The sequence below is a fragment of the Notamacropus eugenii genome, chromosome 5 (assembly GCF_028372415.1).
Source record: "Notamacropus eugenii isolate mMacEug1 chromosome 5, mMacEug1.pri_v2, whole genome shotgun sequence".
Lineage (NCBI taxonomy): Eukaryota > Metazoa > Chordata > Mammalia > Diprotodontia > Macropodidae > Notamacropus > Notamacropus eugenii.
This window is the reverse complement of record NC_092876.1, coordinates 351,785,847-351,812,737: the sequence shown is the minus strand read 5'-3', so window position 1 is coordinate 351,812,737 and position 26,891 is coordinate 351,785,847. Positions and strand designations below refer to the sequence as shown.

General features: G+C 38.3%; 2 long non-coding RNA genes across 3 annotated transcripts in view; one reads left to right on the top strand and one right to left on the bottom strand.

Moving 5' to 3' along the window:
• The window catches only part of LOC140506615 (uncharacterized), a 71,977-nt gene that overhangs the window by 10,691 nt on the left and 34,395 nt on the right, over positions 1-26,891 (bottom strand). Inside the window, exon 3 of the long non-coding RNA XR_011968014.1 lies at positions 25,737-25,860. This is a non-coding gene — a long non-coding RNA (uncharacterized lncRNA). The remainder of the gene's footprint in view (positions 1-25,736; positions 25,861-26,891) is intronic.
• LOC140506614 (uncharacterized) overlaps positions 1-26,891 on the top strand; it is a 236,931-nt gene that overhangs the window by 181,429 nt on the left and 28,611 nt on the right. Inside the window, exon 4 of one of the 2 annotated variants that reach the window (XR_011968013.1) lies at positions 6,761-6,914. This is a non-coding gene — a long non-coding RNA (uncharacterized lncRNA). The remainder of the gene's footprint in view (positions 1-6,760; positions 6,915-26,891) is intronic. The other variant, XR_011968012.1, reaches the window with a different exon arrangement.

Genomic DNA, 26,891 nt, shown 5'->3' with positions numbered 1-26,891 from the left:
GATGCAGGCTCATGCATAGTGTGAATGAAAGTGCTTGTTTGTGATTTGTTTAACGGAGTTGGTTTGTGGGAAAGCTAGTAGGGGGAAAGCTTGGGAATTGGGTTGTCCTCCACATTATTGTGTATATATTTTTGCTACTATGATGGATTTGGCTTTCTGGTATCTGAATAAATGTTTTGGCTCTGTCTTCCATGTGGAGAATCTGTTGTATTTCATGATTCAGAATGATGCCAGGATATTCATGGCTACTGTAGGCGCTGTGAATATCACACTGGTGCTACAACCTCCAGTGTTACCTTTCCTATGAAGACTTCCAAGATCACAAGACAAACCTGGAAGTGTCTTTCTCTTTTCCCTGAATTCCTGTGGCATTCACCTGGGCTTTTTCCCAAATTGCCTTATATTGTAGTTTTTAGTATATGTGACTTATACTGGAATGTTAACCCCATGAGAACATAGATTCTATATATACATTTACTATAATGCTTATAGCTTTCTATCTTCCTCTTCATGTTTCCAAAGTCACAGAATGGAGACTTAAGGTAAAGGCAAATATGGATTAGAATTTTGCTTCCACTTAGAACTTCATAGCTGCAAAATGATTTATACTCATTTTCATGCTCCATGGGTTTATAGTTTATCATGATTTTTTATATTAGGGGGAAAAATAATCACTGACCACTCAGTACATATTTGCTAAATGAATGAATAAAACACACTAGTTCTAGGCACCTCTGAGGCATATTTTTAGATTCAATTCTATTCAATAAACATTTATTAAGTGTCTACTACATGCCAGGCAAAGCACCGGGGATACAAAAAGAGGCAAAAGTCAGTCCCTGTCCTCAAGGAGTTACAATCTAAAGGGGAGGCAACATGCAAATGAATATATGTGAAGCAAGCTATATACAGGATAAATAGGAAAAAATTAACAGAGGGAAGACACTGGAATTTTGAGGGGTTGAAAAAGGTTTCCTGTAGAAGGTGGGATTTAAATGAGACTTAAAGGAAACCAGGGAGGTCACTAGTTGGAGTAGAGGAGGGAAAGTATTTCAAGTATAAAGAACAGCCAGGGAAAATGCCTGGAGCCAAGAGACTGAGTGTTTTGGTTAAGGAACAATCAGGAAGCTAGTGTCACTAGACTGAAGAGTACATGTTGGAGAGAAAGGTGTGACAATACTGGAAAGGTAGGAGAGGGCTAAGTTATAAAAGTCTTTGAATGCCAAACAGAGAATTTTGTGTTTGCTCTTGGAGGCAATATGAAGCTACTGGAGTTTATTGAGTGGAAGCAGCATGGGGGAGAGAAGGACATGATAAGACTTACCTTTTAGGAAAATTACTTTAATGACTGAATGGAGAATGGATTGGAATTGGGAGAGACTTGAGGCAGGCAGACCCACCAGGGTCTATTGCATTAATCAAGACGTGCGGTGAAGAGGACCTATACTAAAGTGGTGGCAATGTCAGAGAAGAGGAAGAAGTGTATTTAAGAGATGTTGTAAAGGTGAAATCAGAAAACCTTGGCAACAGCTTAGATATGGGGGTGGAGTGGGGTGAGACACAGTGAGGAATTCAGGATGACTTCTAGGTTGTGAGCTTTAGGGACTGGGAGGATGGTTTTGTCCTCTACAGTAACAGGAAGGTAGGAGGTGGGGGGAGGGTTTAGGGAGAAAGACTGGGTTCTATTTTGACTTCAAAATGTCTATTGGACATTCAGTTACACGACAGGTATAATATTGACTGGTGGAAGGCAGGTTAAATGGGACACAGACAAAGCACTTGTTACATCTTTACTATCTTTTACGTTCCCTACTTTTTTCCTAGGTTGCCTGAAATCCTTTGGTGAGTCACAAGTGGCCTATGGGCTGTATGTTGTGCAGGTCTGTCTTAGCGATTTGTAACTTTTGTAAACTATCTCAGCCTGAATCCTTCAGAAACTGAAGTGTTTCTTAAAAGAACCTAGTCTACCTCATCTATAGAGCACAACAGCCATAGACTTCCTGGACCAAGATTTAAACTAGCTTTATGACAACAGTCTGAAGCATTCGGTTAAAACAGAAACAAACTCCAAATTCAGTGAGTTAATGAGCATAATAAATAACTAGAAGCAGAATTGGAAGAAGAACAAAGAAAAGTATGCAATAAATCTTTGACATGCATTTGTTTTAGACTTTAAACTCTTTGAGGACAGGAGCTGTGCCTTTTTTAATTTTTATATCTTCAGCACCTAGTACAGTGTTTTAAACAGACTAGCCACTTAATAAATGTTTGTTGAATTTAATGTGTTATTGAATTCCAAAAATATATCTGTTTCCAAAATGAGTTTTGAATGATTTAGATTAGGAAACAATTACACCAGCTAAAAATTGAGTAAAAGACTTTCAGAAACACAGACTGATCTAGTTATGTGATGCCAAATATATTTGGAGCCAGCCAGATAATTGGCTACATTTTATAGCTTTTATCCAAATGCTGGCCTCAGGTAGAGAATGTCCAAGTCTGCAAAGGCAAAGTGAAATGCAAAGTTTTTCATTGGATTTATGTGGAAAATCAATATGCATCATTTCTGCCTACAGTCCTGTTTTTCCATTCATTCCGCTTGAGTTGGTGCTCATGTTGTTCCCTACAACTGGCAGGCCTTCCCTTCTCTCCCCTGCCTCTTCCATTCTCCAAGATGGAGCTAAAGCCTTTTGCTCCCATAATGCTTTTTCTTTGCTGATCTAGTGCCTTCTCTGAACCCTTAATAGCATTTAAGGTGGGTCTAATTATTTCCTAGGTGTTGTTTCCTCCTCCCAAATTAATTGTAAGCTCTTTCATGGAAGGAGCAGTAAGATACACACAGTAGCTGTGTGACTTGGGCATAGCACACAAATAAAGTTAAAGCAATGTGTGGCTTGTATGGGGGGCAGCAATTGGTTAAGAGATCTCAATAATGACCTTTCTGATGTGAGAGCCATAGCTTTCCCTAACCAAACAATCAAACCAACAATTATTCTATTATCCTGTCATCCTGGAAGGATTGAACTCTTCTAATTGTTCTGATCCAGCGTGACAAATAAAAGAATGTTACACCTGATCTACCTCCATGAAAACGTGAGCTAAAAGCACCCAGAATAATCTTTAGTCTATGCTTATCATCATTCTTCTATTTTATTCTAACTGGAGTAAGAGGGTATGTGTTCAAATTCTGACTCTACTACTTACTGTGTGACTGAGCAAGATCTTTTTCTTCTTCCTCCTTCTTCCCATTAAATCTCCATTGTGTTTATCATGTCTTTACGCGTATGATAGTCATACAAAGTTCAAATAGAAGAGGTCCATTGACAAGTAGTTTCTTCAGGTAATCTTATTTGCCTTGACATTTTATGCATTACCCTGAACCTTGAAGACCACAGGGCCACCTCCGTGACAGCCACACCTTTCAAAAGAGATTGAGTGACTTCCTCATGGGAAACAGTTGAAGAATGTATCTTCCACTATGGCAATGCATACTCATTAAAGGGGTCATCCCCTGGCTACTTCTTAAAGAGGCCTATTCACTGAATGGGCATTAACCATACCCTAAGTGAGTTCCTGAATAGACCTTGGCCAAGGTCTTCCATTGCATCCTGGGTCATCTCCAGTCATCCTGATGAATATCTAGTCACTGGATTCAGATGGTTCTGGAGGAGAAGTGAGGCAGGTGACCTTGCACAGCCCTCCCTCACTCAAAACAAAGTCAAGTGCAAGTCATATCATCATTTCTCTGATGGCATGGTCTTCTTCAGCAACGAAGACAAACACAACAACAGTCATTGAATCAAAAGAAACTAGCCTGGTAGTTTTCAAGTCACAGAGTTGCCTCATTTACATTCTTCTTTGGTTATTTATCCCAAATATGATGTTGTTAAATTACAAGGTTTCTTTCTGATCTCTGCCTTTGCTCCAAAGCTCCCTTCCAGGTTTTCAAGGACTCATCTCCTTATGCCTTTCTAAGAAAGCTTCTTTCTCACATCAAAGATCTTCTCCTTCAAACTGGCTGATCAGAACTGGTCTCAGATGCTTGCTAGCTTTCTAACCGACTCTGAGCAAGTCACATAACTTCTATTTGCTTTAGCTTTTTCAACTGAAAAATTGTGAGAATCAAATGGGAATAATATTTGTGAAAAAACACTTAGCACAGTACCTGGCACATAGTAAGTACTATTTAAATGCTTATATGCAAGGCACTGTGCTAGGTACTGGTGACATCAAAACAAAAGGAAAAAAAAGTTCCTACCCTCAAGGTGCTTACATTCTTTCTGTTTTTTGAGGCTCAGTGGCAAAATGCAACATGAACATGATAAGAGAACACAAGACCATTTGAGAAGAGGGAGCAAACCAATCACTGGACCAAGGGCTTCTTAAGCTGGGGAGCCCTTCATAGATTTCAGGGGGTCCATGAAATTGGATGAGAAAAAAAATCACATATATTTTCAGTAACCTTTATTTTCCTTTGTAATCCTTTGTATTTTACTTGATTTATCTAATAACATTATTCTGAGAAGTGCTCCATAAGCCTTACCAGACTCTCAAAGGGGTCCTTAATTAAAAAAGAACCCTTGAAGTAGAAGGATCAGTAAAGGCTTCCTGCAAAAGATGACATCTGAACTTAGACTCAAAGGGAGTTAATGTGAAAGTGAAGAAGTGAAGAGTGGAGAGGACGTTCCTCTGTGCGTGTGTGTGTATGTGTGTGTGTGTGTGTGAGAGAGAGAGAGAGAGAAAGGGAGAGAGAGAGAGAGAAAGAGAGAGAGAGAGAGAGAGAGAAAGGGAGAGACAGAGAGAGACAGAGACAGAGACAGAGACAGAGAGAGAGAGAAAGGGAGAGAGAGAGAGAGAGAGAGAGAGAGAGTAGGCCATAAGAGATATAATGTTGAGTGTTGGGAATCATCAGCAGACCAATTTGGCTGCAATTTAGCTTTATGTATATGAGAGGAAATAATTCTAAATAATCCTGGAAAGGTAAACTGGAACCAGACTGTGAAGGGTTTTAAAGGCTAAGAAGAGAGTCTTAATACGCTGAGTCTTTATAGAGTTTTATGGTTTATGAAGCATTTTCATATCCATTTTTCCAACTGATACTGACAATAACCTTGTAAGGTTGGCAGGGCTAGACATGATCACTCTTACTTTACAAATGAGGAACTCAAGGCTCAGAGATGTTAAATGAGCTATCAAAACTAACACAGCTAGTAAATTTCTGAGCCTGGCTGAGAACTTGTTTTCTGACTTAAATGCAGTGCTCATACAATAGGAAGAGGAGAGAAATAATAATGTTCAACCTAGAAGTTAAAAGGCCTGACTCAAAATTGACAAGTGGTATTTAACATGAGGACAATGAGAACTGATATATTTGGAGAAAAATTAACTCAAGTATTGATTTCCATGGAGAAGCCTGGAGTTTTGACTAGGTTAAGAGAAGTAGGTTGGTTGGAGTTCACACTTCTTTAATTCAGTTGAAGACTCAATGGGATTGCCCCTTCTCAAGAATGTCTCAGTGATTCCAAGATCTTTGCTGAGCCTTAGTCTCTCATAAAAACTTAATGCCTTTATATCTTATTTCCTCACAGACCTGACTGTAGTTTATAAAACTGAATCTGAGAAATTCATTCCTTTAAATATATTAATAGGCAATAATAACTTAACTTCTTCCCTTTCTGTTTAGTCATTCCAGTCACATTTGACTCTTTGTGACCCCATTTGGGGTAGTCTTGGCAGAGATATTAGAGTGCTTTGCCACTTCCTTCTCTAACTCATTTTAAAGATTAAGAATTGAGGCAACAGGGTTAAATGACTTGCCCACGGTCATATAGCTAGTAAATATTTGAGGCCAGATTTGAACTCAGAAAAATGAGACTTCTTGATTTCAAGTCCAGTTCTCTATCCACTGTTCCACTGAGGTAACAATATTTGATCACTTACAGGGGCCTTGACCTTGACCCTAAAGAACTACTTATGTGGTTATTTCGAGTACTAGATCAGGGTAGTGGTAGAAATATTTTTTAATAAAATCATAGCAGGTATGTGGCTCCCTCGTTTTCATACAGAGAACCATCCCTGAGTGGGAGAAAGCTTGGAAGTGATACAGAAGCTCCTTATTATTATTTTTAAAAGTCTAAAATACAAATATTAGCCCTAACAAAAACATAAAGTCCAAAAAAAATAAATTTGAGTTGATTATTTTTGCCACTAAAGAATTTTTACGAAAGGAGTGCGTTCATAGCAGGGATTCCTTTTAAACTGTAATTGCCCCAAAGAGGCAGTGTGATTTGGAGCCAGGAAAACCTACATTTGAATGCTCCCTCAGATACTAACTAGATGTAGGGCCCTGGGAAAATAGCTCCATCTCTCAGTCTCAGTTTTCCCATCTATAAAATAAGGATTATAATAGGATCTACTTCGTTGTGATGTGAGGATGAATGCGATAATATATGTAAAACATTTTGCAAACCTTAAAATGATAACTTGGATATTATAATAGCTATTTAGTATGTACTTCTTTGTATGTACTTGACATATACCCCCCTCTCCAATAAAAACTAGGAAGAGTTGGGAAAGGCATTTAAAAAAGATTTTTGACTCTTTCTTGGTGGCAAGGTAAACCTCTGTGTAGGTAGAGGATCCTTCCTTTCCCTGCACTGCCCATCTCCATAGCTCTCCACCCTGGCCTTCGTGTGGGCTGTGAATGCACAGTCCTGCTATTTCTTCTGCTCTGACTGTGTTTAATATTTCTTTACCTTAGGCTGAGGAGTACTGGAGACAGAACAACAAACTTCAGGGCTCCTTGTGTCAGAGGAGAGTATGACAAGGAGCCATATCAGCCCTGAGGAGTAAGTACCTGCATAGCCCGACCCAGCAACAAATCAAGAAGCCAACTAAGACATTACTTTCTGAAAGTAAGAGAGAAGCTTTTCTATTCACTGTGCCACATTCAAGAGTGACCTTGGCATCCCATTCAGAAGTGACTGTGGCAGGAAGAATGTTGGTGGAAGCCACTCTAAGTTTGAGTCCACTCTCCCTAAGGACAGAGGCAGTAGAGGGGAGAATGTAACTCCAGTTTTGGGCAGATATATTTGTACTTCTGCTTTTACCAAATAGCTTATTATAAAATCTAAGATGAATGAAATAATGAAATGAAATGAAATGGTCGTATCTGGAATACATTCTCTCTTCCCTTCTTCTCTAGCTTCCTTCAAAGCACAGCTCTGCTCAGGTACCCTTTTCTGAAAGACTTCCTTGATTTACTAACTTCCTCTTCACTAAGGCTTTCTCCCTCTTGAATTTTCTCTGTATTACTTCTGATTTACTTTCTATTTAGTGTGTATATATTGTTGTCTTCTCCTCCTGGCTCAGAGTGAATGTAAATAGTAACTGTTTCCCTTTTGGCCATTACTCCTGAGGGTCTTTCCCTCCAGTTTGATTGTTTTTTATTATTATTAAAGAGGCCATCCCTTGACTCGTTTCTTAAAGAGAACTATTCACTGAATGGGCATTATCTCACTAAAAGAGAACCTGAAAAGACCTTAGCCTAAAAGGCCAACGTCTCCCCATTGCATTCTGGGCCACCTCAGTCATTCTGATCCATATCTGGTCATTGGACCCAGATGGCTCAGGAGGAGAAAATGAAGTTTAGTAATCTTGCACAGCCCTTCCTCACTCAAATCTCTTCGAGAAAAAGGACAAACACAACAACAAAAATTGTATCTTCTCAGTAGAATGTAAGCTTCTTGAGGCCAGGTTCTTTTTCATTTTTGTCTTTTGTGTCCTCAGAGTTTACACATAGTAAATTCTCAATAAATGTTGATGAATCCAGTTATTAAATGTTATGTCAAAGGAAAATGGGATGTGATTTATAAACAACCGATTGTGTGAATTCTCAGAAATACATCTGTTTATTCATACAGAAAAAAATCTATTTCCATATCTTAATCTCAACTGCACAGAGACAAAAACAAGAGAAGCCAGAGAGAAAGTGAAGACCATATGATCAGTACAGGACTCTTTCATCCCCCAGTGATCCAAGCCCAAAGCCTACTCATCCAAATAGCAACAGAATCTCCTCTTACCAAAGGTGAACCTACAGACCTCTGAGAATTGCTCTCCACCCTGAACATGACTTTTCCATGTATATTGTGGCTCTCAATTAAAATGTGAGCTCTTTGAGAGCAGAGATTGTCTCAGCTTTCTATTTGGAACCCCAATGCTTTTTAGCATTTTTGTTGCTAAGTGTTTAAGTCGTGTCCAACTATTCATGACCCCATTTGGAGTTTTCTTGGCAGAGATACTGGAGTGGTTTGCCATTTTCTTCTCCAGCTCATCTTACAGATGAAAAACTGAAAAGACAGGGTTAGGTGACTTACATTTAGTAAGCAATGAATAAATGCTTTTCCATTAGAATAGATGTCTACCCATGTATGAGAAACATAGATGGAAGAGACATGGTTCCTCTTCTTAATGACCTCACAATCTATTAGGGAAAAGTGGGACAGGGAAGGAGGAAGGGGCTAAGCATTTATATGGTGCCTACTATGTGCCAGGCACTGTGCTTTATAATTAATTACCTTTCTGTTTGTCTTTGTCTCTGTCTCTCTCTTTCTCCATCTATACATACATACTTATGTATGTATACCTATTACCTGCTACAGCAAAACATGCATATAAATAATTACATTTTGAGATTGAATGTGATAAATACCAAGGGAGGGACACCATGAAGTTACTATGGTAGGATAATGGGTAGGGAGATCACTTTTAACTGAGGGGAACGAGGAAAGTTTTTAAAAGAAGGTGGCATAGGGACTAGGCTGTGATAGACTGATAGAATTTCAGGAGACAAAGCTGATGGGTAAGAATAATAGCAATGATTAACATGAATATAATACATTAAGTATTGCATGATTCTTTCTTCACAAGAACCCTGGGAGGTAGCTGAACAGTTAGGCAAATGTTATTATATCCATTGCACAGAGGAAAAAAAACCAAAACAACAAAGACTCAGAGAAGACAAGAGAAAACATTGCTAGTACGATGTCAGAGCCAAGACTTGAACCAAGGTCTCTTGACTCTAAGTTTTGTTTTGTTTTGTTTTTCCAGCAGTGGCAGCAACAGCAGCATGAACAAAGGTAGTGAGGAGAGAAAATGAAGGATTGAAGCTAAAGTATGTGAGAAGGTGATTAGCTCAGGATGAAGCCAGAATGATTGCTTGGGTCCATTCTTTTACTCATTCAACAAACATTTATCAGTCACTTATTATTAACTATATACCAGGTACTGTGCTAGATGCTGGAATACAGAGTCCCTTCTTTCAAGGTGTTTGCATTCTACTGGGGGATGAAACAACATACAGATAGGATTGCATAATATATGCAGAGTAATTGAGGGGAAAGGAACTAAGAGATGACAGGATAGGCTTTTCGTAGGGAGTACTTGAGCCAATCTTTGTAGGAAGTCAGGAACTCTGAGGTGGAGATTGTGCATTAGGAACAGGGGGGATATCAGGTGAAGACACTAAGACAGGAGATGGAAACTTAGATAAGAGGACTAATAGTAAGAAGACCCAGTATTTAGAAATCTAGAGTGTATGAAGGAGAATAATGTTTAGTAAGTCTAGAAAAGAAGGCTGGAGTCAGCATGGGGAAGGGCTTTAAATGCCAAACTAAGAAATTTACATGTTACTCTATTACCTGCCATCACTTTGAATTTCCCACTCACTGCCTTACCTCTCCTAAAGGTATTCTTCCTTCACATATAATCCCTATACTCCTCAGTAGTTTCTTGGACTACTGACCTTACTCTGACTTCACTCTCCACTCTTCTTAATCTCAAACCTATAGTTAAGTCCATACTGCCCCCTCTCTACCCTCAAATTCCTTGCCTCCTTGTCCTATCACCACCTATCCCTTGCCAAACCAAACCCCAATGCTACTTTTTTCCTACTATCCATTTCTGCGCTTTCTCATGTGCTCATTTCTTTAACTCCATTCTGCAGGAAAAAACTAGGGTTAAGGTTTGGAAGGGCAAGACTTGCACAAAATGATGAAGAGTGCCATGAGCAGAGCCAAGAGAAAAGCATATATAGTAAGAACAATATTGTTTTAAGAATGGCTTTGTGCAAATAAGTTGTTTTGACTATTATAAATACTCAAATTGACTATCAAGGACATATGAAGAAAGACATTATCCACATTCAGAAAAAAACTGATAAATAGAAATATGTACAGAATAATTTTACATATAAACATATTTGTATATAATATATATTTGTATATTATACACAAGATTATAATAATACAGTATTATATATAATATATACAATATATAGTAAGTATACACACACACTTATTTCTGTCTAATGGTAGCCTTCTCTAGGATGGGGAGAAGAAAGAAAAAATAAACTTACATGATAACTTTATTATATATTTAAAAAGAATAGAAAGTTGTACATAATAGATTTGCAGCTTCATGTGCAATCATTTTTTATTATTCTGTGTTATGAAAACACTTATTTTTTCCATAGATTGGAAATAATATAGATTAAAAAAAGAATGGCATTTAAGAAAGTCAGATAACCAAGATGATTAGAACATTAACCTCAACTGGGCTCTCAATGAAACATCCAATCAATTTTTTTTAATTGATTCTTTTCCATTACCCACAGAAAGTATTCTGTACCTTCCTTTTTCTCTTCAAGCTTCTTCCTCCACTTTTCTCCCTCCACTCGTTTAGCTGAGGATTTTGCCTCTTACTTTATTGAGAAAAAATGAGGTCATTCCTTACTATTTCATCTTCTCTATTTCTCTTTATTTAAAGGTCCTTCACACCATTCCCCATTCTTTCCTTTTTCCACTCATCTCTGATAATGAGGTGACCCTTTTCCTGGTCAAGACCAAAAGCTATACCGATGACTTTGATCCTATCTCCACTCATCTTCCTCAGTAGATTACTATCTCAGCTATCCCCTCCCTGTTAATCTTTCCCTCTGTGTTGCTGTCTTTCTTACAAGTCTTCTAAGTCTTTCCCACCTTTAAAAAAAACCTTCACTTGTTCTTTCCTTCCCTTCATGCTGTCCAATATCACTCCCAAATTTTTTTTGCCAAATTTCTAGAAAGAGTTGTTTAAATTCACTTCTTTTACTTCTTTTCTTACTCACTCATCAACCCTTTGCAAAGTAACAGTTACCTATGCCCCAGACCTCAGTGAAATTTTCAACTCCTCAGTTGTAATTACCCCACATATACAATCTGTTGCTAAATCTTGCTGTTTTTAATTTCTACCAACTTAGGTGAGAACCTCATCTCTTGTCACATGAACTGCTTCCAATAACCTCCTAATTGGTCTCCTGCCTCAAGACTCTCTCTACTTTAATCCATCCTTCATACAACTAGCAAAGTGATTTTCCTCAAGTGCAGATCAGATCATTTCATTCCACTACTCAATAAACTCAAGTGGCCCCATATTGCTTCTAGGATAAAGTATAGACTCTGTTGTTTGGCTTTTAAAGGACTTCACAACCTGGCCCCCACATATGTTTCTAGCTTCATTATATACTACTCTGCTTCCTGCTCTCTACAGTCCAGATCAGCTGGTCTTCTCTGTGTTCCTCACACATGGAACTCCATCTTTTATAGCTGTACTTTGCACTGATTGGCCCCCATGCCTGGAATGCACTCCCTCCTCATCTCTGCCTCCTAGAATCTCTCTCTTCCTTCAAGACACAACTTAAGCCATATCTTCTATAGGAAGCTTTTCACAATCCTGCCAACTGTTAATGTCCTCCCTCCATCCCTTGTATTTATTTTATTATTTTGTGTATATACTTTGCATATACTTCTATAGGCACATGATATCTCTTCCCAAGAGAATGTAAGCTTCTCTAAAGCAAGAACTATTTAATTTTTGTTTTGTTCTCTCTAGCATAGAGTTTGGTATATGACAAGCACTTAATAAATTCTTGTTGATTGAGAATTTATCCTACAGGTAGAAGACTATCATTAGAATTTTTGTACCAGATAAGTTGACATGGTTAGTCCTGTACTTTAGGAATATCAACTTGGCAGTTCATGGAAAGAGAATTGGAAAGAAGAGAGACTGGATTCAAGGAGACTGATTTGGAAGCTATTGCTATTGTCCAGGGAAGAGGTATTGAGGACCTGAATACATGGATGATGGCCATTCATGAAAGAAGAGAAGGGAACAGATGGTAAAGATAATGGAGTATTCGAAAATTAGGATCTTCTTTTGTTAGGTACTGTCAAGTCACTAAAGAGAATGCAGGGTGAAACAATCAGTGTCATGCACCTAGAAAATATACATATAGAATAGATGACAGGTAGAAGACAGGGAAAAGATAGAGGAGTCATTTAGGAGAATATTTTAAAGTTACAAAAGTCTATAGTTAAAATAGAGAACCTAGAGGCATGAATATGAAACACAATTTACATGTTCAAAGGCAGCCAATATTGTTTCTGCAAATTTAGTTGGAGGATGAAGCTTTTCCTGAAATAGCAGAGCTGACCCTGTGCACTAGATCTTAATTTCTTCATCTATAAAGTGAGAGGCATTGAACTGGATTAACTTTGAGGTCCCTTTAATCTCTAGATCAATGGATATACATAGATTCTCTCTCTCTCTCTCTCTCTCTCTCTCTGCCTCCAAATAGTTATAGATACAGATCTAATTAGGGCATCTTCAGGCTTATTGGGATCTGTATCTCTATGTCCATATCTCTATCCCTATCTATACACACAACATCTATCAATATTTATATTTAGTTCTAAATATGTAATATTGATTTATATAGTATCAACCCTATTGCTTCCATATATGGGAAGCCACTATCCATTGGCATGACCATAGCTAAGACACTGCGAATCTCATCTCAATATCAGAATATGAATCTTAGATGTGGAAGCTAATCTTATAATGGGGACCTCACTATATAGTGGGAGGTAAACATATGAATGGGGGCAGCTATGTGGCGTAGTGGATAGAGTGCCAGGCCTGTAGTCAGGAAGACCTGAGTTCATATCTCGTCTCAGACATTTACTTGCTGTGTGACCTTGGGCATGTCACTTAATCTTGTTTTCCTCTGTTTCCTCATTTGTAAAATGAGGTGGAGAAGAAAATAACAAACCACTCCAGTATCTTTGTCAAGAAAACCTCAAATGGAGGGAGGAGCCAAGATGGTGGCGCAAAAAGACACACATACTCTAGCTCTTCCCACACAGCCCATAAAATATCTGTAAAGAATGACTCTCAACAAATTCTAGAGCAGCAGAAGCCACAGAATGACAGAGTGAAGGAGATTTGCAGCCCAGGATGACCTCAGAGGCCAACGGGAAAGGTCTGTTGCACTGGATGCGGAGCGGAGTATAGCCCAGCCTTGACCATGTGGCACTGGGAGGAACAGGACCAGAGCAGGCCTTGGGGGCAGAATACCCAGCAGCAGTGAGGTTCTCAGATCCTTCAACCCAAAGGCATCTTCAAAGGTCAGTGAAAGGGCTTTTTCAGCTGAGCAAGAAGGGAGCAGGGTCTCCCCCTGGTGGCAGGGAGGCAGCAGTAGTGGCAGAGGGTGGCAGCAACTTCAGTGGCTGAAGCAGGCAGCAGCCAGCTTCCATTTTGGAGCCCTCAGCTTAAAGCCCCTGTGGGAATTGACCAGCTGATCTGAATCTCAGCCTGCTGGTGTGGTGGAACTGGAGGTGGTTGTGGAGAGGGAATTCAACTACTCACAGACTCTAGGGAGAAAAGTTTCTGGTTGCTCCCAGACCAGTGTGCAGGCTTGATTGTGTCACCTTAGAGGAACGGAAATATTACAGGTCCCCAGATTACACCCTATTCTTGACAAAGGACCCAAAATTCAAGCAACTGGTTGGGAAAATGCTCAAAAAAGGAGAAACAAAAGACTATAGAAACTTACTTTCTTGGTGAACAGGTATTTTCTCTCATCCTTTCAGATGAGGAAGAACAATGCTTACCATCAGGGGAAGACATAAAAGTCAAGGTTTCTGCATCCCAAACATCAAAATAAATATGCAGTGGCCTCAGGCCATGGAAGAGCTCAAAAAGAATTTTGAAAATCAAGTAAGAGAGGTGGAGGAAAAATTGGGAAGTGAAATAAGAGTGATGCAAGAAAATCATGAAAAGCAAGTGAACAGCTTGCTAAAGGAGACAAAAAAAATGCTAAAGAAAATAACACCTTTAAAAATAGGCTAACTCAATTGGCAAAAGAGGTCCAAAAAGCCAATGAGGAGAAGAATGTTTTAAAAAGCAGAATTAGCCAAATGGAAAAGGAGGTTCAAAAGCTCACTGAAGAAAACAGTTATTTAAAAATTAGAATGGAACAGATTTCCATCTAATGATTTTATGAGAAACCAAGAAATTAAAAAATAAAACCAGAGAATGAAAAAATAGAAGATAATGTGAAATATCTCACTGGAAAAACAACTGACCTGGAAAAAAGATCCAAGAGAGACAATTTAAAAATTATGGGACTAGCTAGAAAGAAACAATTCAAGTATTGTGGAAATACAATCAGGATAACACAAGATCTAGCAGCTTCTACATTAAGGGATCAAAGGGTATGGAATATGATATTCCAGAAGTCAAAGGAACTAGGACTGAAACCAAGAATCACCTACCCAGCAAAACTGAGTATAATACTTCCAGGGAAAACATGGTCTTTCAATGAAATAGAGGACTTTCATAAAGACCAGAGCTGAAAAGAAAATTTGACTTTCAAATACAAGAATGAAGAGAAGCATGAAAAGGTAAACAGCAAAGAGCAGTCATAAGGGATTTACAAAAGTTGAACTGTTTACATCCCTACATGGAAAGACAATATTTGTAACTCTTGAAACTATTCAGTATCTGGGTACTGGGTGGGATTACACACACACACGCACACGCACACACACATAGAGACAGAGAGCACAGAGTGAATTGAAGAGGATGGGATCATATCTTAAAAAAAATGAAATTAAGCAGTGAGAGAGAAATATATTGGGAGGAGAAAGGGAGAAATGCAATGGGGCAAATTATCTCTCATAAAAGAGGCAAGCAAAAGACTTTTCAGTGGAGGGAAAAAGAGGGGAGGGGAGAGAAAAACATGCAGCTTACTCTCATCACATTCAACTAAAGGAAGGAATAAAATGCACACTCATTTTGGTATGAAAACCTATCTTACAATACAGGAAAGTGGGGGATAAGGGGATAAGCAGGGTGGGGGGGGTGATGGAAGGGAGGGCAATAGGAGGAGGGAGCAATTTGAGATCAACACTCATGGGGAGGGACAGGATCCAAAGAGAGAACAGAAGCAATGGGGGGCAGGATAGGATGGAGGGAAATATAGTTAATCTTACACAACACGACTATTATGGAAGCCATTTGCAAAACTACACATATATGGTGTATATTAAATTGATTGCTTCCCAAAGGGAATGGGTGGGGAGGGAGGGATGAAGAGAAGTTGGAACTCAAAGTTTTAGGAACAACTGTTGAGTACTGTTCTTACTACTAGGAAATAAGAAATACAGGTAATGGGGTATAGAAAGTTATCTGGACCTACAGAACAAAAGAGAAGATGGGGACAAGGGAAGGGAAGGATGTTAGAAGAGAGGGCATATTGGTGATAGGGGCAATTAGAATGCTTGGCATTTTGGGGTGGGGGAGGGGAGAAATGGGGAGAAAGTTTGGAACCCAAAGTTTTGTGAAAATGAATGTCAAAAGTTAAATAAATAAATTTAAAAAAAAAGAAATTATCAATGCAGACAAACAGGTTGAAAGCTACAGGTTAAACTTATATACTTAAAATGGTAAAATTAGCTGTGCATAATAAAGAACTGCAAGAATCAAAAAAAATTATGGGGCTACTTAAAAGCCATGATGTAACAAATAGGGTAGACATTATCTTGTATGAAATTATCAAGGAAAACTGCCCTGATATTCTAGAACCAGAGGGCATAATAAATATTGAAAGAATCCACCAATCACCTCCTGAAAGAGATCCAAAAAGAGAAACTCCTAGGAATATTGTAGCCGAATTCCAGAGTTCCCAGGTCAAGGAGGAAATATTGCAAGCAGCTAAAAGAAGCAATTTGAGTACTGTGGAAATGCAATCAGGATAACACAAGATCTAGCATCTTCTACATTAAGGGATGAAAGGGCATGGAATAAGATATTCCAGAAGTCAAAGTAACTAGGATTAAAACCAAGCATACCTACCCAGCAAAACTGAGTATAACATCATTCAATGAAATAGAGGACTTTCAAGTATTCTTGATGAAAGACCAGAGCTGAAAAGAAAATTTGACTTTCAAATACAAGAATCAAGAGAAGCATGAAAAGGTAAACAGGAAAGAGAAATCATAAGGGACTTACTAAAGTTGAACTGTTTACATTCCTATATAGAAAGATAATATTTGTAACTCTTGAAACTTTTCTCAGTATCTGGGTAGTTGGTGGGATTATACATACATACATACATACATACACACACACACACACACACACACACACACACACACACACACATATATATATATATAGAGAGAGAGAGAGAGAGAGAGTGCACAGGGTGAATTGAATAGGAAGAGATCGTATCTAAAAAAATAAAATTAAAGGGTGAGAAAGGAATATATTGGAGGAGAAAAGAAGAAATGAAAAGGAGCAAATTATCTCTCATGAAAGAGGCAAGAAAAAGCATTTTTCAATGGAAGGGAAAAGCGGGGAGGTGAGAGGGAAAAAGTGAAGCTTACTCTCATCACATTTGGTTCAAGGAAGGAATAAAATGCACACTCAATTTGATATGAAAACCTGTCTTACACTGCAGGAAAGTAGGGGAGAAGTGGATAAGAAGCATGGAGGTGATGATGGAAGGGAGGGCAAATGGGAAGAGAGAACAATTAGAAGTAAACACTCTTGGGGAGGGACAAGTTCAAAAGAGAGAATAGAAGAAATAGTGGGCAGGATTAGATGGAGGGAAATATAGTTAGTTTTACACAACATGACTCTTATGGAAGTCATTTGCAAAAGTACACATATATAGCCTATATTGAATTGCATACCTTCTCAGTGGGGGTGGGTGGGGAGGGAGGAAGGAAGAGAAGTTGAAACTCAAAGTTTTAGGAACAAATGTTGAAAATTGTTTTTGCATATAACTGGGAAATAAGAAATGCAGGTAATGGGGTGTAGAAATTTATCTTGCCCTACAGGACAAGAGAAAAGATGGGGATAAGGGAAGGGAGGAATGTTAGAAGGGAGGTCAGATTGGTGGAAGGGGTAATCAGAATGCTCAGTGTTTTGGGGTGGGGGAAGAGAGAGATGGGGAGAAAATTTGGAACTCGAAATTTTGAGAAATGAAAACTTAAAATAAACAAACAAACAAATAAATAAAGAGCAAACCTCAGATAGGTTCATGAAGAGTCAGACTCACTTGAAATGACTGAAATACAACAAAATATACAAATGGGAATAGCTAGTAGGAAGTTTGAAAGAGAGCACTGAAATATAGGTAAGAAGTCAGAACTAGAACTGTACATTAAGAGTCCAAAAGCATATAGGAGAAAGCTGGTAAAGAGGAAAGAGCACTAAACTTGAATTCAAATCCTAGGTGTTCCACTTGTGACCTTGGACAATTTGCTTAATGTCTATGGGTTCTTGTTTCCTTGTACTAAAGTAAGAGTCTCTTAATTACCATATAGCATTATGTTTATGATTCCTTGGTCCTATGAACTTATAACTGAAGCCATCAGACCCAATGACCTTCTTGAGAAGGAAAGTGCATCCTTCCTAAGTCTTAGTGTAGTTTTAAGCTTAAGACTGTGCTAAGACTTGGGAAATGCTGTATAGCAGACAAATTTAAAGACTTATAGAACCCTGTGGAGTACCCACAAGTATAAGCAGAAATAAGAAGAATATTCAGCAAAAGTGACAAAAAAAAATTGTTGAATTGGCAGCAAGAAAGAAAAGAAAATGCAGTGTCATGGAAGCCAAATGAGGAAAGAGCATTTTGAGGAATAGGTCACTAATTTCAATACCAGAGAGGTCAAAATAAAGATTAAGAAGAACCTATTGCTTCTCCAAAATGATACTTTTCATATAGTGTGGGAGCAGAAGTCTCATGCCAAGAAGGAAAAGGAGTGAATAAATAGGATATGGGTATAAACCATAACTTTGAGAAGTCTGACAGGAAAAGGAATAAGGGAAATTAAATAGTAGATGTAGAGGAGAGAAGTATCAGATTAAGATATCTAGTAGAACCATTTCTGATCCTGTTATTGAAATCAATGGAAAGGTGTGAAGTCATTTTACAAAAATTCAGGATATAGCAATTTTTTAACTGAAGGAAAATGATATTGAAATATTGCTTCCCAGAACCAAGAAAACAATATATACAATGACAAGAAGAATGGAAAGGGAAAGAACATCCCCACCTACCCAACAAAGCCCAGTATACTGTGCAATTATAGTGAATTAAGTTTGTTCTTAAAGAAAAAAATTGAGAGAAAATGCTCCTATCTCCCTTCTTTGAAGAGGTGGGGAATTATGGACATGCAATATGTAATACACTCTACTGTTATTTGATCCATGATGAATTTTGCTGAACTACTGATTTTTTCTCACTTTATTCTTTGTTTGGGAGATGACTTTGTGGGTAGCAGAGTGATGTGAAAATAAAGGAGCGAAAAATAAAATATTTCAATCAAAATTTAAACAAACAAGAAGAAACAAAAGAAATATGATTTCAAACTTGTTGGATCATTGTCAACAGACATGGAGTTCCTTTCCAGGATGGGGACATAATAGCTCAGTCCCTCCCCATTTGTGCAGCAATCAGTAAAATGGACTTGCAAGTGAACCAATGTAATGAGATTGCCTTTCTGTTTTTAGCAGGGTAGGACCCTATAGGTTCAAAACTAACTTGTTCCTTGCCTCCATTGATTCTCACATCTGATAGTTTAATGTTGCTTCTGACTTTCAGTGAGTACTGAGGAGCAGACTATATATGAGGATGACTAGAAAGGAGTCATTACATGGAACTTAACTACAACACAAATAATAGGTGGGACTTGACAAAACAGGCATTCTGAGGTCTTATTCTTTCCATCTAGTAGAAAAGTAGAAGCTAACACTGTTTTTAGTCTTTGTTCAGCCTTTAACTGGTGGCTTCATAAAAGCTACCTGGCTAGGCCTCAGACAAATATCCATAGGAGATCCCATTTCACCTTCTTCACAGAAATGCTTGGGCATTATATCTTGGGCATTATATTGGGGTACTGTTAAATTATGCTGCCTATTTTTTGAGTCATTTTAAATGGATCTGTATTTCTGTTCCTGAGCTCAGAATTCTCCCTGAAGATCCATATGCTTGCTAGTCCTAAAATAGCTCTCACTTTCTGGAGCAAGTGTGTTGACTATGTAGAGTTTTATCCACAGAGTGCCCTATTGTGCATTGCCTTTCTCCAGACATAATTAAAGAGAATACTGAACTTTAAAAATTTTGGTAGACATGGACAAAACATAGCAGGGGCTTAATAATGCTTGTTGATATGTTGACTTGATTTGTAACATTTATAAGAGAAGAAGGCAGGTATAGAGTTCTAAAGAATAGTCTGTATCACATTGACAAGAGCACCCACGCCTCTCCTCGGATTGTCCTATCAGGATTAACATTGCATTTTCATTAATTCTTTCTGTCCCTACAGGACAAAGAAAAAAACTTAATCTACTGAGATAAAAGTGGAACTTGCATGCCTCTCAATCTACTTGACTTCTCTAGCTATTTTTTAAAAGCAATAAGAAATCAATCAACAAGCGTTTATTAAATACTTACTAAGTGCCAGGCAAGGCAATAACAGTGTCTAAAGTTCAGTAACAAGAGGAAAACAACCCAGCAACAAGGGGAAACACTACAGTAATAAGAGTAAATGTGCCAGCTCTTCAAGCTAATAAAATTCAGTTTTTGGTGCTTATAAATGAGAGTTCAAAGGAGTTGTGAGCTAGAAAGCAGCTTTTTGTAATAGAGCTGGACCATTTGAAAGGGGTTGGAGATTCATAATTGAGGGTGATTAGAAGTCCAGATGGAGCAAATATTCTATAAGGTTCATACTGGGCACAGTGGATTTCTAGAATCTTCTGTTCTGGGATAGAAAATTGTTTAACTACGACAGATGCTAACACCAGGCAGTTCCTTTCCCTTGCTCACCTTCCCAAAATTGCTTGTGCATGCAAAGGCAAAGGCTGGTGTCTGCTTCCATTCTGGTATTACTAAACTTCTCATGATAAAAAAAGACCAATGAGAAACTTTATTGATCCATTTAAAGGTCAGCAACAGAATCATAGGCCACTGTGTTTCTTTTGAATAAGGAAGAGACTACAGAAGGGGTGGGGAACCTCTTTTTAATTCAAGGTCATGGCCTCATAGTTAGAAAAAATTAATTAAAATGCCTACCCAGAAAAACAATTTTAATACATTGCTTTTTTTGAGGAAAAAATATAAAAGTATTTGAATCATCTACTTTTAAAAATTAATTACAAAGTATATACATTTTTTTTTCTGTTATTATGAATGTATTTAAAAATATACCTGGCAAGTCAAAACTTTCAGGGACTCCGTCTGTCAAATTAAGGCAAGTAGACTGAATGACCTTCAAAACCCCTTCCAACTCCAACATCTTATAATTGTCTGTTATTCTTTGATGCCAAAGAATAGTCTTAAGGGAGAAAGAAAGGGACAGAGGAGGAAAAAAGAGTGGAATAAATAAGGAAGAGAAAGGTGATAGAGGATGAGAGACATGAGAAAGTCAACAAGTATTCATTGCTTTCAGCTCTTGAGAGCCTACTAACTCTCAGATAAGGGCTGAGACAGAGGGAAGAGAGGGAGGAGCAGGTAAGGGGTTAAGCACTTACTAGTGCCATATTCTGTGCTAAGCACTTTACAAATATTATCTCATTTGACAGTAAGACAGAGAAATAGAAAAAAAGAGAGACAGAAAAGGCAAGGCTCAAGAGGTGCTAGGTGAGTGTATTACAGATAAACTGCTCCTGTCACAACTTGCAATTCAACTTGCTGTGGGCGTCACAATAAATTATTTCCTCATATCATTGCCTGTCAAACTCTGATTAGCTCTCCAGCACTTTAAACATTCCTTCCAGCAATGTGAAATAGTTTGTTTACCTTTTCAAACTCAGAAAGTTGATTTTTAGAAAAAAAGAATTTCAGAAAGAATTCTGAAGACTTTTGTGATGTATGAAGGAATTTTAAGGAATTTATTTTAGTCCATTACACAGATCAGTTTGTCTGAATGTCATTTGCTATTCAAAAGCTTGCCTTATCTTCATTCTTCCAGAAATTAGGGTTTGCTCATTCCAAAGTGCCTGAAGGGACATTAAGAGCTAGCATTTATTTAATTAATTTGTACTAAGATTTTTTTTTTTGCATATAAAATTCTGAGTTTTTTCCTCCTCCTTTTAAAAAATGTATAACTACAATTCTTTTAAAAAAGTTACTCATTAATTTATTTTCAGTTTTCAGCATTCACTTTTTTTAAGAATTTTAAAAAGATTTTATTTTATTTATTTATTTATTTATTTAACTTTTAACATTCATTTTCACAAAATTTTGGGTTACAAATTTTCTCCCCTTTTGTCCCCTCCCCCCACCCCAAAACACCGAGCATTCTAATTGCCCTTATCACCAATCTGCTCTCTCTTCTATCATCCCTCTCTGCCCTTGTCTCCATCTTCTCTTTTGTCCTATAAGGCCAAATAACTTTCTATACCCTTTTACCTGTATTTGTTATTTCCTAGTGTCAAGAACATTACTCGACAGTTGTTCCTAAAACTTTGAGTTCCAACTTCTTTTCCTCCCTCCTCCCCACCCCTTCCCTTTGGAAGGCAAGCAATTCAATATAGGCCATATCTGTGTAGGTTTGCAAATGACTTCCATAATAGTCGTGTTGTATAAGACTAACTATATTTCCCTCCATCCTATCCTGCCCCCCATTACTTCTATTCTCTCTTTTGATCCTGTCCTTCTCCATGAGTGTTGACCTCAAATTGCTCCCTCCTCCCCATGACCTCCCTTCCATCATCCCCCCCACCCTGCTTATCCCTTATCCCCCACTTTCCTGTATTGTAAGATAGGTTTTCATACCAAAATGAATGTGCATTTTATTCCTTCCTTTAGTGGAATGTGATGAGAATAAACTTCATGTTTTTCTCTCCCCTCCCCTCTTTATCCCTCCACTGAAAAGTCTTTTGCTTGCCTCTTTTATGAGAGATAATTTGCCCCATTGCATTTCTCCCTTTTTCCTCCCAATATATTTCTCTCTCACTGCTTGATTTCATTTTTTTAAAGATATGATCCCATCCTCTTCAGTTCACTCTGTGCACTCTGTCTCTATGTGTGTGTGCGTGTGCATGTGCATGTGTGTGTGTGTAATCCCACCCAGTACCCAGATACTGAATAGTTTCAAGAGTTACAAATATTGTCTTTCCATGTAGGAATATAAACAGTTTAACTTTTGTAAGTCCCTTATGACTTCTCTTTGCTGTTTGCCTTTTCATGCTTCTCTTCATTCTTGTATTTGAAAGTCAAATTTTCTTTTCAGCTCTGGTCTTTTCATCAAGAATGCTTGAAAGTCCTCTATTTCATTGAAAGACCATGTTTTCCCTGGAAGTATTATACTCAGTTTTGCTGGGTAGGTGATTCTTGGTTTTAGTCCTAGTTCCTTTGACTTCTGGAATATCCTATTCCACGCCCTTTGATCCCTTAATGTAGAAGCTGCTAGATCTTGTGTTATCCTGATTGTATTTCCACAATACTTGAATTGTTTCTTTCTAGTTGCTTGCAATACTTTCTCCTTGACCTGGGAACTCTGGAATTTGGCCACAATGTTCCTAGGAGTTTCTCTTTTTGGATCTCTTTCAGGAGGTGATCAGTGGATTCCTTGAATACTTATTTTACCCTCTGGTTCTAGAATATGAGGGCAGTTTTCCTTGATAATTTCATGCAAGATGATGTCTAGGCTCTTTTTTTGATCATGGCTTTGAGGTAGTCCCATAATTTTTAAATTGTCTCTCCTGGATCTATTTTCCAGTTTAGTTGTTTTTCCAATGAGATATTTCACATGATCTTCCATTTTTTCATTCTTTTGGTTTTGTTTTGTGATTTCTTGGTTTCTCATAAAGTCATTAGCCTCCATCTGTTCCATTCTAATTTTGAAAGAACTATTTTCTTCAGTGAGCTTTTGAACCTCCTTTTCCATTTTGCTAATTCTGCTTTTGAAAGCGTTCTTTTCCTCATTGGCTTTTTGAACCTCTTTTGCCAATTGAGTTAGCCTATTTTTAAAGATGTTATTTTCTTCAGCATTTTTTTGGGTCTCCTTTAGCAGGGTGTTTACTTGTTTTTCATGCTTTGCTTGCATGTCTCTCATTTCTCTTCCCAGTTTTTCTTCCACCTCTCTAACTTGATTTTCAAAGTCCTTTTTGAGCTCTTCCATGGCCTGAGCCCACTGAGTGGGCTGGGATACAGAGGCCTTGACTTCTGTGTCTTTCCCTGATGGTAAGCATTGTTCTTCCTCATCAGAAAGGAAGGAAGGAAATGCCTGTTCACCAAGAAAGTAACCTTCTATAGTCTTATTTTTTTTCCCTTTTCTGGGCATTTTCCCAGCCAATGACTTGACTTCTGAATACTCTCTTCACTCCCACCTCGCCTCCAGATCCACCCAGGCAGTGCTTGGGGTCTGAGATTCAAATGTTGCTTCCCAGCCTCAGGGCTTTTGGTGGGGGCAGGGCTGCTATTCTGTGTGAGATTAAGTTCAGCTGCTCGGGTGGGGGCAGGGCCACCACTCAGGGCTCAGTTCCCTCAGGGGGTTTGTGCAGAGACCTTCAACAATGGATCCAGGCTCCTGCCTGCTTGGGGAGCCCTGGTCTACTGCTGCTTCCGCTGCTGCCTCCCGAGGGGGCCTGAGTTGTGGGGGCACCCCACTCCCCTCTCAGCAAGCTGAGAAGACCCTCTCACCAACCTTTGGGGCCTGTGGGTGGAGGGAACTGCATGGCTGCTGGAGATTCTATCCCTGGAGCCTGCTCGGATCTGCTCCTCTCAGCACCATGCGTCCAAGGCAGGGCTGGGCTCGGCTCTGGGTCCGCAGCGTGAAGGACCTTTTGTGAGAGGTTTTCAGGGCTCTCTGGAACAGAAATCTTGTCCTCTCTGTTGTTCTGTGTCTTCTGCTGCTCCAGAATTTGTTGGGAGTTCTTTTTTACAGATATTTTATGAGCTGTGGGTTTGGTAGCGTGTGTGTGTCTTTCTACTCCGCCATCTTGGCTCTGCCCCTCAGCATTCACTTTCACAAGATTTTGAGTTCCAAATTTTCTCCCCATGTCTCCCCTCCCCCACCCCAAGACAGTGCGCATTCTGATTACTTCTTCCCCCAATCTGCCTTCCCTTCTATCACCACCTCCCCTTCTCTTATCCCCTTCCCCTCTATTTTCTTGTAGGGCAAGATAGATTTCTATACACCAAGCCATAAGACATACATTGCCTGTATGTCTTATTTCCCAGTTGCATGTAAAAACAATTTTTAACATTTGTTTTTAAAACTTTAGGTCCCAAATTCTCTCCTTTCCTCCCTCCTGACCCACCCCCATTGAGGAGGCAAGCAATTTCATATAGCTTATACATGTATAGTCATGCAGAGTACTTCCATAACAGTCATGTTGTGAAAGACTAATTATATTTCCCTCCATCCTATCTTGCCCCTTCCCATTTATTTCATTCTCTCTTTTGACCCTGTCCCTCCTCAGAAGAATTTACTTTTAATTACTCCCCCTTCTATTTGCCTTCCCTTCAATTTCCCCCCACCCATTCTCTTCCCCTCCTACTTTCTTATAGGGTAAGATAGATTTTCATTCCCAATGAAATGTATGTTATTCCCTCCTTAAGCCAAATCTGATAAGAGTAAGGTTCACTCATTCCCTCTCACCTCCCTCCTCTTTCCCTCCATTGTAAAATCTTTTTCTTGTCTCTTTTATGTGAGATAATTTGCCTCATTCTATTTCTCCCTTTCTCCTTCTCCAAATATATTCCTCTCTCACCCCCTAGTTTTATTTTTTAGATATTATCCCTTCATATTCAACTCACCCTATACCTCTGCCTATATATCTATATCTATATAGATATATAGATATATTCCCTCCAACTACCCTAATACTGACAAAACTCTCAAGGGTTACAAATATTGTCTTTCCATGTAAGAATTTAAAGAGTTCAACTTTAGTAAGTCTCTTATGATTTCTCTTTCCTGTTTACCTTTTCATGCTTCTCTTGAGTCTTGTATTTCAAAGTCAAATTTTCTATTCAGCTCTGGTTTTTTCATCAAGAATGCATGAAGGACCTCTATTTCATTGAATATCCATTTTTTTCCCTGAAGTATTATGCTTAGTTTTGCTGGGTAGGTGATTTTTGGTTTTAATTCTAGCTCCTTAGATCATTGGCATATCATTCCAAGTCCTCTGATTCCTAAATGTCTACATTTAATCTGCTAGATTTTGTGTTATCCTAATTGTGTTTCCACAATACTCAAATTGTTTCTTTCTTACTGCTTGTAATATTTTCTCCTTGACCTGGGAACTCTGAAACTTGGCAAGAATATACATAGGCATTTTCCTTTTGGGATCTCTTTCATGAGGTGATTGGTGGATTCTTTCAATATCTATTTTACCTTCTGGTTCTATAATATCAGGGCAGCTTTCCTTGATAATATCTTGAAAGATGATATCTAGGCTCTCTTTTTGATCATGGCTTCCAGGATGACTCCAGGCATTTAAGGTAGTGGCAGGATGAACCTACAGTAGAGATATGGTTTTGAAATCCAGAAGTCAGAAGAGGGCCAAGAGGAGAATGAAAGGCTCTAATTTTGTTCTAGTGACAATAATTTGTAGTGGTAACCAAAAATTCAGTGAAAGGCTCTTTCAGGAATAAATGCTGCAGTTTATACTTCTGTAGTTCCCTTACTTTTATAGCGCAACACTTAGAGTCAGAAAGATTTGGGTTACAATTCTGCCTCAAATACTTACTAGCTTTGTGACCCTGAACCAACTCACTTATTGTCTCTGACCCTCAATTCTCCTCATCTACTTTACAAGATTGTTGTGAGAAGCAAATGAAATTGTATACATAAATCACTTTGAAAACTATAAAATCTTACATAAATATAGGCTACTATTATTATCTTATTTTCATCTTTTTTGATGGGTGCAGGTAGACATAATCCTGGAACTAGTCCCCATTCTGCTATTTTTCTATTCCACAGACTATTGCACAGGTGAACAAAATAGTTGGTTTAAAAAAATAGATGAACAAAGTTATTAGGATATAAGCTTATCCTCAGTAAATCCATTGAGAGCATCCTCAGTACAACTCTGGTAGCAGACTGGATGTTGGGGGTTAAATGTACCTCATCTTGGTCCTACAGAATTTTGATGCTTTGGCCAGATCTCTATACTTTAAAAGCCTTTCCTTCCATGTAGCTTGGAGATTATGGCATTTGAGATGGTAATATCTATTTAAAATGATGTTTGTAGATTTTTAAGAATCATTTTTGTTTTCAGGTGATTGTGGTAATAGAAAAATCTGTGATAGTAGTTTGGTTCTAGCACAGTTTGTTGACTGAATCCTCCAGGATATTTTGAGGTTGATTGGGAATTTATCATCTTCTAGTCCACAAAAGATAACAAACTTCTTGCTACATATTCAATAGGTTCTGATTTTTTTTTAAATAGCCTACAGAGATTTCTGTATATAATCTATCTTGATCAATAGGCCTGGACTTCTTGAGGATAAACCTATTGTAGCTTTTGATGGAAATTGCCTCTTC